A 12,030-nucleotide genomic window follows, 5' to 3' on the forward strand; every position below is an offset into this window, starting at 1 on the left:
CCTGCCACCCAGCTTTGTGTCATCAGCAAATTTGCTAATATTACTTTTAACGCCTTCATCTATATCATTAATGTATATTGTAAATAGCTGCGGTCCCAGCACCAAACCTTGTGGAACCCCACTGGTCACTGCCTGCCATTCCGAAAGGGACTCACTTATCACTACTCTTTGCCTCCTGTCAGCCAGCCAATTTTCAGTCCAAGTCAGTATTTTGCCCCCAATACCATGTGCTCTAATTTTGCTCACTAATCTCCCATGTGGGACTTTATCAAAGGCTTTCTGAAAGTCCAGGTACACTACATCCACTGGCTCTCCCTGTCCACCTTTATAGTTACATCCTCAAAAAATTCCAGAAGATTAGTCAAGCATGATTTCCCCGTCGTAAATCCATGCTGACTCTGACCTATCCTGTTACTGCTATCCAAATGATTCGTAATTTCATCTTTTATAATTGGCTCCAGCATCTTTCCCACCACTGACGTCAGGCTAACCGGTCTATAATTCACTGTTTTCTCGCTCCCTCCTTTCTTGAAAAGTGGGACAACATTAGCCACCCTCCAATCCACAGGAACTGATCCTGAATCTATAGAACATTGGAAAATTATTACCAATGCATCCACAATTTCTAGAGCCACCTCCTCAAGTACCCTGGGATGCAGACCATCAGGTCCCAGGGACTTATCAGCCTTCAGACCTCACAATCTATCCAACACCATTTCCTGCCCAATATAAATTCCCTTCAGTTCATCCATTACCCTAGGTCCTTCAGTCACTATAACATCTGGGAGATTGCTTGTGTCTTCCCTCGTGAAGACAGATCCAAAGTACCTATTCAATTCTTCTGCCATGTCCTTGTTCCCCATAATAAATTCACCCGTTTTTGTCTTCAAGGGCCCAATTTTAGTCTTAACCTTTTTTTCTTTTCACATACCTAAAAAAGTGTGATGAGATGGTAAGTGAGGGCCTTGGTGACCCTATTGGTGTTGTGGAAGGGAACTGAAAGGGTGACAGTTGAAGTGAGGGAGATGAGTCAGACATGGCTGGGGCCCCTGTCAACAATGGTGCTGGGGAATCCTTGGTTGAAGAAGAAGGTGAACTTTTGGAGGCCCTATGTAGAAGCTGGCATCATCAGAACAGATGCGACATATATGGAGAAAGTGGGAAAATGAAATGGAGTCTTTACAGGAAGGAGTGTGTGAGGATTTGAGCTATTCCTGTCATGTGTACTGAGGTACAGTGAAAAGTGTTGTCACGTATGCTTTACAGGCAAGTGCATCAGGCCAACAGAACAGAGTACAGGATGTAGTGTTACAACTGCCAAGAAAGTGCAGTGAGAATTCAACATCATCATTAAAGAGGTCCATTCAAAACTCTGGTAATAGCAGGGAAAAAGCTGTCCTTAAATCTGTTCATGCATATCTGGTGTCTGACGGGAGAGGATGGCAGACAGTATAACTGGGGTGGGAGAGAACTTTGATTATTTTGGCTGTTTTCCTGATGCAGTAGAAAGTGTAGATTAAGTCAATAGATGGGAGGTTGGTTTGTGTGGTGCTCTGGGTTGTGTTCACAACTGTCTGTAGTTTCTTTCAGTTTTGGGAATAGCAGTTGACATACCATGCCGTTATGCATCCAGATGTATAATCCAGGGAACTGACGGAATAGAGTGGGTTAGTAGTGCATATTGGTGGCCAGCCTATCCCTAGAAATGGAAATAAATGTCAGGGAATGGGGAAGAAGGATGCAGGTCTGGTAAAGTTAGAATGAGTATTTCACCACTGCTTTTCATATGTTGAGAACGCTGTGTAGTAGATGGAGTCTCAAGGTATGTTCCATTTCACTTCTGCAACTGTTGGTTTTTACCTGGCAGGTAGTATGACATTGATGTAGGATGCTAGTTTTGTTTTGAATGCTATAATTCTGAATTGCATTCTAGCTTTGCTGCATACCTGGGAGTGATCAGTAATGTAGTTAGTGAGTGGTAGCTCTGTGCATTGAGAATACTGTTCAGAGAATTTTGTCAGGTGATGATCAGATACAGCTAGTGCTGATTCCTTGGTCTTGGATGTTGCCACGACAGTGTGCAGCATTCATTTGTTCTGAAAGAAAATGTTGTTACTCAAAGCTCAGAGTAGTAGCAAGACCCAAGTAGTCTCTGTTCATTCATGTTTTTTTTTCCCCAGATCAGCTTCATAGCTGATGCCCACTATTACACTGGAATCTCCCAGCAGGTAAAGGAACATAAGGTGTAGGCCATTCAGATTACCAATCCTACCCTGCCATTCTGCATCTTGGCTGATCTCCTCAATGCTACTTTCCCACATTATCTCCATATCTCTTATTGTCATTAGTTTTTCTCCCTTTCCCCTACAACCTTTGACTCCTTAAACTTAACAGTAGGAACTGGAGGATGGAGGGAATTCTGAGGCCAACCCAGTGTGGGATCGGAGACCGTGTTCCATGGGAGGCAGGTCCTGGAGGAGAGTCGCGGGCCAGAGACCAGATTGGGAGGCAGTCCAAGTCCGGGCCTGCCTGAGAGATTAGGCCTGGAGGTGGGTCTGGGCTGGAGACCAGTGCATGGAAGCAGCAAGGCCTCATGAAGCACAGCAGGCACTGTCTTAATTAAAATGGTCTATTATTTGAGTACCTTTGAAACATACTTTGTTCCTATTCTGGACTTTGAGTAAATCAAGTCTATTTTAAAACTTTGTATTCCCAAGCTAAACTTATTGAAACTCTCTCAATTCTGTAACAAACATATAAAGTACCTGTACCTAGGAACCCAGTGTTAAGATAGCACCAAAATGACGACATTACAAACTTTTCACAGCACTCATTTGAATAAAGTCCATTCCATTTCTCATTCAATTCCCATTCCCTATTCCCTTCCCCATTTTATTCCATTCCACAACATTCCCCATTCACGATTCAATTCCATTCTATTTTATTACATTTCAACCCCCATTCTCAATTCCACTCCATTCCATTCCCCATTCCTTTATATTTGACTCCAATTCGCATTCACCAGTCCATTCCATTTTATTCCATTTCAATCCCCATTCGATTCCCTTCTCCATTCTATTCAATTTAATTCCATTTTCCATTTGATTCCATTCAAATCTATTAACAATGCATTCCATTCCATTCCCTGTACTATTCCACTCTATTCCCCATTCCTTTCCATTCCAAATTCCATTCAATTTAATTCCATTCCCCAGTGCTAGAAAATTTGAAAAACATGAGGGTAGATAAGTCCCTTGGGCCAGATCTGGGCCAGATGGGATATACCCAAGGTTGCTATGGGAAGTGAGGGAAGAGATTGCTGCACCTTTGCGGTGATCTTAGCGTCCTCACTGTCTCATTCCATATATTCCCATTCCCCATTCCATTCCAATCCAATCCAATTCCCATTTTATTCCATTCCCCCTGCCATTCCATTCAATTGAATTCCCTATTCCATCTCCCATTCCATCCCCCATTCCAATCCATTCCCCATTCTATGCCTTATTCCATTCACATTCCATTCAAAGTACCATTCCTTTCCCGGTACTATTCCATTCTATTCCTCATTACATTCAACTTAATTCCATTCCCATTCTATTCTATTCCCTTTCATTTGATTGCCTTCCCCTTTCTATTCCATTCCATTCCCTGTTCCCCATTCTTTTCCATTCTATTCCCCATTGTATTGCTCAATCCATTCCAATCCATTCTGATCTGTTCCATTCCATTCCCCAGTCCATTCCATTCTATTCTTCAAACTCAACAGAGAATACAGACCCAGTTTCCTCAATCCCACCTAATAAGACAATCCTGCTACCTCAGATTTGTCTGGTGAATCTTCCTCCACAGCATATATCCTTTCTTAGGAGATTTATACTGTACACGACACTCCAGGTGAGGTCTCACCAAAGCTTGAGTCAACTGCAGCAAGATCTATCTTTTCCTGAAATGAACTTAGCCAGACCTCATCAGATGCATGAGCGGAAAGCCATTCTGCCTGAATTTCCTGTGCCATTCAAAGAAATTATGGCTAATCTGCTAATTGTCCTTTGCTGCCTTTTACACATAGTCTTTGATTCCTTCACTGTTTAAAAATCTGCCTGTCTCAGTCTTGAATATACTTATTGTTCTGGCTTCTATAGCGCTTTGGAAGAATTCCACAGGTTCACTAGTCTGTGCTATCTGATGGAAATAATTAATGCTTTGCTAAAGAAGATCAAAGGAGTTCCCATGTCCCAGCACCATCCCTTCCCCAAACCCTCATTTCTTGGGGCCAATATTCTTTCATACCCTTGCTTAATTGGCTGGGAAGCATTTTATAACATCCTGGAAGATTTTGGAACAAATTATGGAATAAGATGCAATTTTTCTGGAATGCAGGGAAGGTCTTACAAGGAGAGGTTGAGAGAGCGAGGACTTTTCTCTTTAGAATGACGAAGGATGAGAGGTGACTTGATAGAGGTGTACAAAATGATCAGAGGTATGGATGGAGTGGACCACCAGAGACTTTTTTCCTAGGGAGGAGGTAGCTATTACAAGGAGGCATAGTTTTAAAGTGAGTGGAGGTAGATATCGGGGAGATGTCAGAGGTAGGTTTTTTACTCAGAGTGGTAGGGACATGGAATTCATTGCTGGAGCGGGTAGTAGAGTCAGCCTCATTAGGGGCATTTAAGCGGCTATTAGATAGGCATATGGATAATAGTATAAGGTAGGGGTGAAGGTTAGATAGACCTTAGGATTAGGGTTAAAGTTCGGCACAACATCTCTATGCATTCCACGGATTCATGCCAAGGATGAGCAAGCAAGCATGCAACCAAGACATTATTATAAAAATAACTTGTTCCAGGAAGGTTGGGGTTCTGCAAAGTACTTAGTCTGCATTTACTTTCTGCAATGAGGAATAGGCCACATTGGGTGCAGCAAATACAATACACACAATTGGAGGAGATACAGATGAAATGCTGCATAGATCTTTGCATGGTGAGCAGGGAGGAGGTGAAGGGGCAAATGCAGTACCTTCTATGGTTACATGGGAAGGAGGGTTAGTGTTGGTGGTTGAAGAAAGGACTAATGTGACCTGGAGGGAATGATCCCTGAGAAATGTAGATGGGAACAGAGGGGACGATGTATTGGTGGTGGTGTTCAACTGCAGTTGCCTGAAATGATGGAAAATGATCCTTTGATTGCGGAGACTGGCGGAGTGAAAAGTGATATTAAGGGAGAGCTGATCATACTCTCTGCGGTATTTTGTTCCTCTAGCTGTAAGTGGTCATGGGTTTGGGAGGTGCTGTTGACGGATCCTTGGTGAACTTCAGCAGTGTATCTTGTAGACGGTAAACACTGCCGCTCCTGAGCATCAGTTGTAGAGGGAGTGGATATTTATGAAAGTAGCTGCTTTCTCGAACTGCTGATGTCTATACGATGGAGGCAGACTCACAATATTGTTAGGGAGGTACAGTGATTGGAACAAGGTCAGCCAGGCAGACCTCAGAGGAGTTCCCTGATTGGTCTATTAATCTGGACCGATCAGGGACCCCTGGTTCACAGGTACCCATGCATGACAGAAATGTGGAGGTTGTTTAGGGAGCAGCTGCTACAGTAACTGGGTGTTTGTCCCACTGAGGCAAGGAAGGGATGGTAAGGTGAAGGAGCCTTGGATGACATGACATGTGGAACATCTAGTCAAAAGGAAGGAGGAAGCTTACTTAAGGTTGAGGAAGCAAGTATTGGATCAGGGCTCTAGAGCTATACAAGGTAGCCAGGAAGGAACTGAAGAACAGACTTAAGAGAGCTAGAAGGGGATATGAAAAAAACCGTGGCAGGTAGGATCAAGGAAAACCCAAGGGATGAGGAACAAGAGGATGACCAGAGGGAGGGTAGGGCCAAGCAGGGACAGTGGAGGGAACTTGTGTGTGGAGTCAGAGGAGGTAGGGGAAGTCCTTAATGAATACTTTGCTTCAGTATTCACCAGTGAGAGCGACCTCGTAGTTTGTGAGGACAGTGTGAAACAGGCTGATATACTCAAACAGGTGACGTTAGGAAAGAGGATGTGCTAGAAAGTTTGAAAAACATGAGGATAGATAAGTACCTGGGCCAGACGGGATATACCCAAGGTTACTATGGGAAGTGAGGGAAGAGATTGCTGCGCCTTTGGCAATGATCTTTGAGTCCTCACGGTCCACTGGAGTAGTGCCAGAAGTTTGGAGGGTGGCAAATGTCATTCCCTTGTTCAAGAAAGGGAATAGAGATAATCCTGGAAATTACAGACTGGTCAGTTTTACTTCTGTGGTGGGCAAATTATTGGAGAGGATTCTGAGAGATAGTGTTTATAATTATTTAGAAAAGCACAGTTTGATTAGAAATAGTCAGCATGGCTTTGCGAGGGGCAAGTCATGCCTCACAAGACATAGGAAATTCTCTGAAGTTGTGACAAAACACATTGTTGAAGATAGAGCAGTGGTGTGGTGTATATGGATTTTAGTAAATCATTTGATAAGGTTCCACATGGTAGGCTCATTCAGAAAGTAAGGAAGCATGGGATTCGGGGAAATTTATCAGTCTGGACACAAAACTGGCTGCCCAATAGATAACGGAGGGAGGTAGTAGATGGAAAGTATTTAGTCTGGAGCTCAGTGACCAGTCGTGTTCCACAGGAACCATTCTGGGACTTCTACTCTTTGTGATCTTTATAAATGACTTGAATGAGGAAGTGGAAAGGTGGGTTAGTAAGTTTGCCAATGACATGAAGGTTGGTGGAGTTGCAGACAGCGTGGAGAGCTGTTGTAGGTTGCAACGGGACATTGACAGGATGCAGAGCTGGGCGAAGAAATGGCAGATGGAATTCAACCCAGAAAAGTGTGAAGTGATTTGTTTTGGAAGGTCAAATGTGAATAAAGAATACTGGGTTAATGGCAGGATTCTCAGCAGTGTGGAGGAACAGAGGGATCTTGGAGTCCACGTCCGTTGATCCCTCAAAGTTGCCACCCAAGTTGATAGAGTTGTAAAGAAGGCATATGGTGTGTTGGCTTTCATTGGCAGGGAATTGAGTTTAAGAACCGTGAGGTTATGCTGCACCTGTATAAAACTCTGGTTAGACCACTTTTGGAATACTGTGTTCAGTTCTGGTCACCTCATCATAGGAAGGATGTGGAAGCTTTAGAGAGGGTGCAGAGGAGATTTACCAGGATGCTGCTGGGACTGGAGAGCAGGTCTTATGAGGAAAGGTTGATGGAACTCAGGCTTTTTTCCCCCGGAGCGAAGAAGGATGAGAGGTGACTTGATAGAGGCATACAAGATGATGAGGCATAAATAGAATGGATCATCACACTTTTTCCCAGGGCGGAAATAACTATTACGGGGGGCATAATTTTAAGGTGATTGGAGGAAGGTATAGGGGAGATGTCAGAGAATAGTTCCATCAGAGAGTGGTGGGCATGTGGAATACGCTGCTGGCAGTGGTAGTGGAGTCGGATACTTTAGAGACTTTTAAGTGACTCTTGGATAAGCACATAGGATTGTAAAATATACGGTATGCAGGGTAGATTGATCTTCGTAGGATAATAGGTCGGCACAACATTGTGGGCCAAAAGGCCTATACTGTGCTGTACTGTTCTATGTCCTATAAACAGAAATATCAGAGGTTCTGTTCCCTGAGAGCTGGCTCTGAGGAATCTGGATTTATGTCGAAGACTCTCCATGTGTACATAAACGGTAACTTGATGATGGGACACCACCCTGTGGGGTTATTTCAGTGGCGATTAGAGTGGCATTAATGATGTAACCATGCAAAAGCACCTACTATCTGAAACCCAACTGGGCTTCAAACAGGCATTACAAATGGCTTTATCATCAGAAAATGCAGCAAGTGGAGCATATCTGTAGCAGGGTACTCTGATGGAAGTGGACATCCTTGCCATTCCAGTTGAGCTTAGGTAATACTACTTGACTGAAAGCAATTGTATGGCCTCACTCAGGACTTACCCTGAACAAAGGGACTCTAGATCAGCCCACAGTCAAACCCCAAATCAAAGCCTCTTCAGGATCCAGAACAGCAAGTCATTGTAATCACTGTCAGGATGCAAACCCGACAGAGTAAAGGAGCCCCACTAGGCCTGAATTGAGTAAGAGAACTCATAGGCCTGTATTCAGGAGATTGCACACCTCGGAAAACTCACCTACATCTGGCTTGCAACAGTTAAATTGCTTAGCAATATCCAAAACCAGAAATAACCAAAATAAATGTCTGGGTAAACGGTGACCCGGTTCTAATGTAGGTGGATATTGGTGTGGCTGTTTCAGTAATCTCAGAGCCAATCTCTTAGCAAAATTCACTCCAGGCTCCAATCCTTAAATTTATGCAAGATTTCAGCTAGACAGAGAATTTGTACAGCTTAAGGGTACAACTTCAGTTCTGGTCTCATGTGAGAAGCAGCTGGTTCAGTTACCACTGATTGTAGTAGAAGGCTTGGGACCAAACTTGATGGGGCAAAATTAGTCGAGAAAGATTCACCTAGATTGGCTCAGCATTTTTTTGTTTAGAAAATGGCTCTCTTGGTGAAGTCGTAAATACCCAGATGTTTTTCAGAAAGGTCTGGGGACTATCACAGGACCTAAGAACACCTTGCACATTGACCAGAAGTGATTCCATGATTCTGCAAGCTCTGCTCAGTTCCAGCTGCCTCATGGGCAAAAAGTAGAGGCTGAAATCAGTAGGGCTTCAAAGTGAAGGAATCATCAAACCAGTTGTGGTCATATTGAATGTGAAGCCCGCTGAGTCAGTTTGCCTTTGTGTGTGGAGTTTTAAGAAAGCGCTTTTCAGAGCTGGATAAATACCCATTCCCCTCAGAGGGGCTATCCTTCATGAAGATGGACATGAGCTACGCATACTTGCAACAGTAGTTAGATGAGGATTCCCAGAAGTTTGCTACAAGTAATACCCATAAGGGTTTGTACCAATATATTGAGACTGCCATTTGGGTATCAATAGCAAATACAATTTTTCAGTAGACAATAGAGAACATGTTACACTGGCTACCATAGGTTGCCAGTTATCTAGATGATGTACTAGTAACAGGGAAGACCAATGAGGAGCACTTCAAGAAACTGGACAGAGTTTTTACATGTTTCTCCCAGGTAGGCGTACACCTTAGAAGGGAAAAATGCACGTTGCAGGCACTCCAAGTGAACCAGTTGGGCTGCAGAATTGGCAAGACCGGGTAATACCATTGGAAGACAAAATGAGGAGGGTCAAGAGGTGCCCTGGCTCCCACGTCTATCCCGGAGCTTAGGTCTTTCCTTTGGCTTGTTAAGTATTACACAAAGTTCATACATAACTTGACTTCCGTCCCAGCACCTTTGCAGCAACTCTTAAAAATGGGTCAGCCTTGGAAATGATCGCATAGTCAAGCTATAACTTTCAGGGAAGTGAAGAAACAGCTATCATCCTCTGAAGTGCTGGCACACCACGGTCCTGAACAAGATCTAGTATTGACATGCAATATCTCCTTGTATAGCAGCGGGGGAAAATTAGCTTGTAGATGCCCTGATCGAGAGGAATGTCCAATAGCGTATGCATCCAGGATTTTGGAATATGCAGAGCAAATATACACCCAGATAGAGATGGGAGGTTTGGCAGAAAAATTTGGAGACAGGAAATTCCACCAATAATTTTATAGACGTAAATCTGTAATAATAACGGACCAAAAACCCCAGCTAGGTCTACACGAGGACGACCAGGCAGCACCTCCCACAGCTTTAGGCCGAATTCAGTGACGAACTCTAATAATGAGTGAGTACAATTACAAGTTGGAACACCATCTGGGAGCCTAAGTAGCAAGTGCGGATTCATTGAGCCACCTCCTGCTAGCAGATTCACCACCAGAGGTGCTGCCACTGGAACAGCCCAAAACGGTTTAAAATATTCTGGACAGGCTTCCAGTCACAGCTGACATGATCAGATTTTGGACACAAAGATCCAGTCATTGAAAAACTGAAACAGCTGGTAGTGATGGGGAAAATCAAAAGGCCGTCACAACTAGAACTGAAACCTTTTTGGACCCGGTGAGACCGGATTAACAGCCCCAACTAGCAAAGTCAATCTCGGAGGTCCACTTGACTGACCTCATAACAATCACTACAGGAGGGAGTTCCAGGATTTTGACTTGTAACAGGAGCAGCTTTCTTTGGTCCATCTTATCCAGTTCATCATAATCTTGTGCACCTCAATCAAAGCGCTCTTCAATCTCCTTTGTTGCAAGAATAAATCCTAATTTCTCCAATTCAACCTCATATCCAAAATCTTCATCCCTAGAACTATTTTGCTAAATTACCTCTCCATCCTCTCAAAGGGCCTCACATCCTTCCCAAAGTGTGGTGATCATAACTAGATACAGTGCCCTCTCCACAGCCCTATAAAGATTCAATTTGCTGTTTTTGTACATACAAACTAAATGTGGTTGGCTATTCAAGAAGATTATGATCCCAGCTCCACATTCCTGCCTACCTGGATAACCTTTGACTATCTTGTCTGTCAAAAATATGTTCATCATTACTACCACCTGAAAAATATTCAATGATGCCAGCTCTATCACTCTCTGATGATGCAAGTTCCAAACTCTTTCAACTGTCAAAGAAGATATTTCTTTTTTAGAATGGAATCATGGTCATTGCAAACATGGTGGGCCGAAGGGCCTGTTCTTGCACCGTACTGTTCTATGTTCATCTATGTCCTCAGTGCTGCCTGAAATAGGAGACGCCTTATTTTCAAGCTGTGCCACTTCATTCTAGTGACAAACTCCAGCAGATACAGGTCCAGTCTGTCCAACCTTTACACACAAGCCTCCATCCCATGTAACAAACAAGTGAACCTTCTCTGAACTGCTCCTAATTCAATTTCTATCTTTTCTTTCAGGGGACGTGGAGAGCTCTGCTGGACCAGTATTTATTGCCTATTCTTATTTGCCCTTGAGAAGATGAACATAGAACAGTACGGTGCAAGAACAGGCCCTTCGGCCCACCACGTTTGCAATGACCATGATTCCATTCTAAACTAATGTTATGGTTCTTATCCCTCTTCCCTGCCTCACAAACGTTGCTATCATATTTGCTTCTACCACCTCCCCTGACAGTGCTTTCCAGGCACCTACCTCCCTTGTGTGAACTTACTTTGCACATCTCCTTTAAACCTTTCCCCTCTCACCTTAAACCTATGCCCCCTAGTAACTTTCATTTCCACCCCAGGAAGAATATGCTGACTATTCACCTTATCCATGCCTGTCATAATTTTCTATATTTCTATCAGGTCACCCTTCAGCCTTCAACTCTCCAGTGAACATAATCCCAGTTTGTCCAACCGCATAGCTAATACACTCCAATTAGGCAACATCCTGATAAACCTCTTTTGTACCCTCTCCAAAACCCTCCACATCCTTTATAATGTGTGGCAATCAGAACTGCATCCAATATTCCAAATATGGCTAATGTTTTATTAAGATACAACATGATTTGTAAATTTTTATCCCCAGTGCCCCAACAGATGAAGACAAGCATGCCGATCACCTTTAGTACTTGATCTACTGATGCTGCTTCTTTTCAAGGAGTTATGGACTTGCACCCTTAGATCTCTCTGTATGTCAATGCTCCTCAGTCCTGCCATTTATGGTATGGCTTGCTCTTACATTTGACCTCCCAAAATGCATCACCTCACACTTGTCTGGACAAAATTCCATCTGCCCAACTTTCCAACTGATCTATTTTGTGCTGTATCCTTCGACAACCTTCCTATCTACAACTCCATTAACTTAAGAGGTCCTAGCAGTGATCCTTGAGGAATACCACTGTTCATCGACCACTAGTCCAAAAATCACACCTCCACAACTACCCTCTGTCTTCTGTGACCAAGCCAATTTTGTATGCGACTTATCAGCTCACTGTGGATCCATTGTGACTTAATCTTATGGACCGGCTTACCATAAAGGACCTTGTCAAATGATTTAGTAAAGTCCATTTAAACAACATTCACAGCCTTATTCT

Source organism: Stegostoma tigrinum, chromosome 5 (assembly GCF_030684315.1).
Source record: "Stegostoma tigrinum isolate sSteTig4 chromosome 5, sSteTig4.hap1, whole genome shotgun sequence".
NCBI classification, from domain to species: domain Eukaryota; kingdom Metazoa; phylum Chordata; class Chondrichthyes; order Orectolobiformes; family Stegostomatidae; genus Stegostoma; species Stegostoma tigrinum.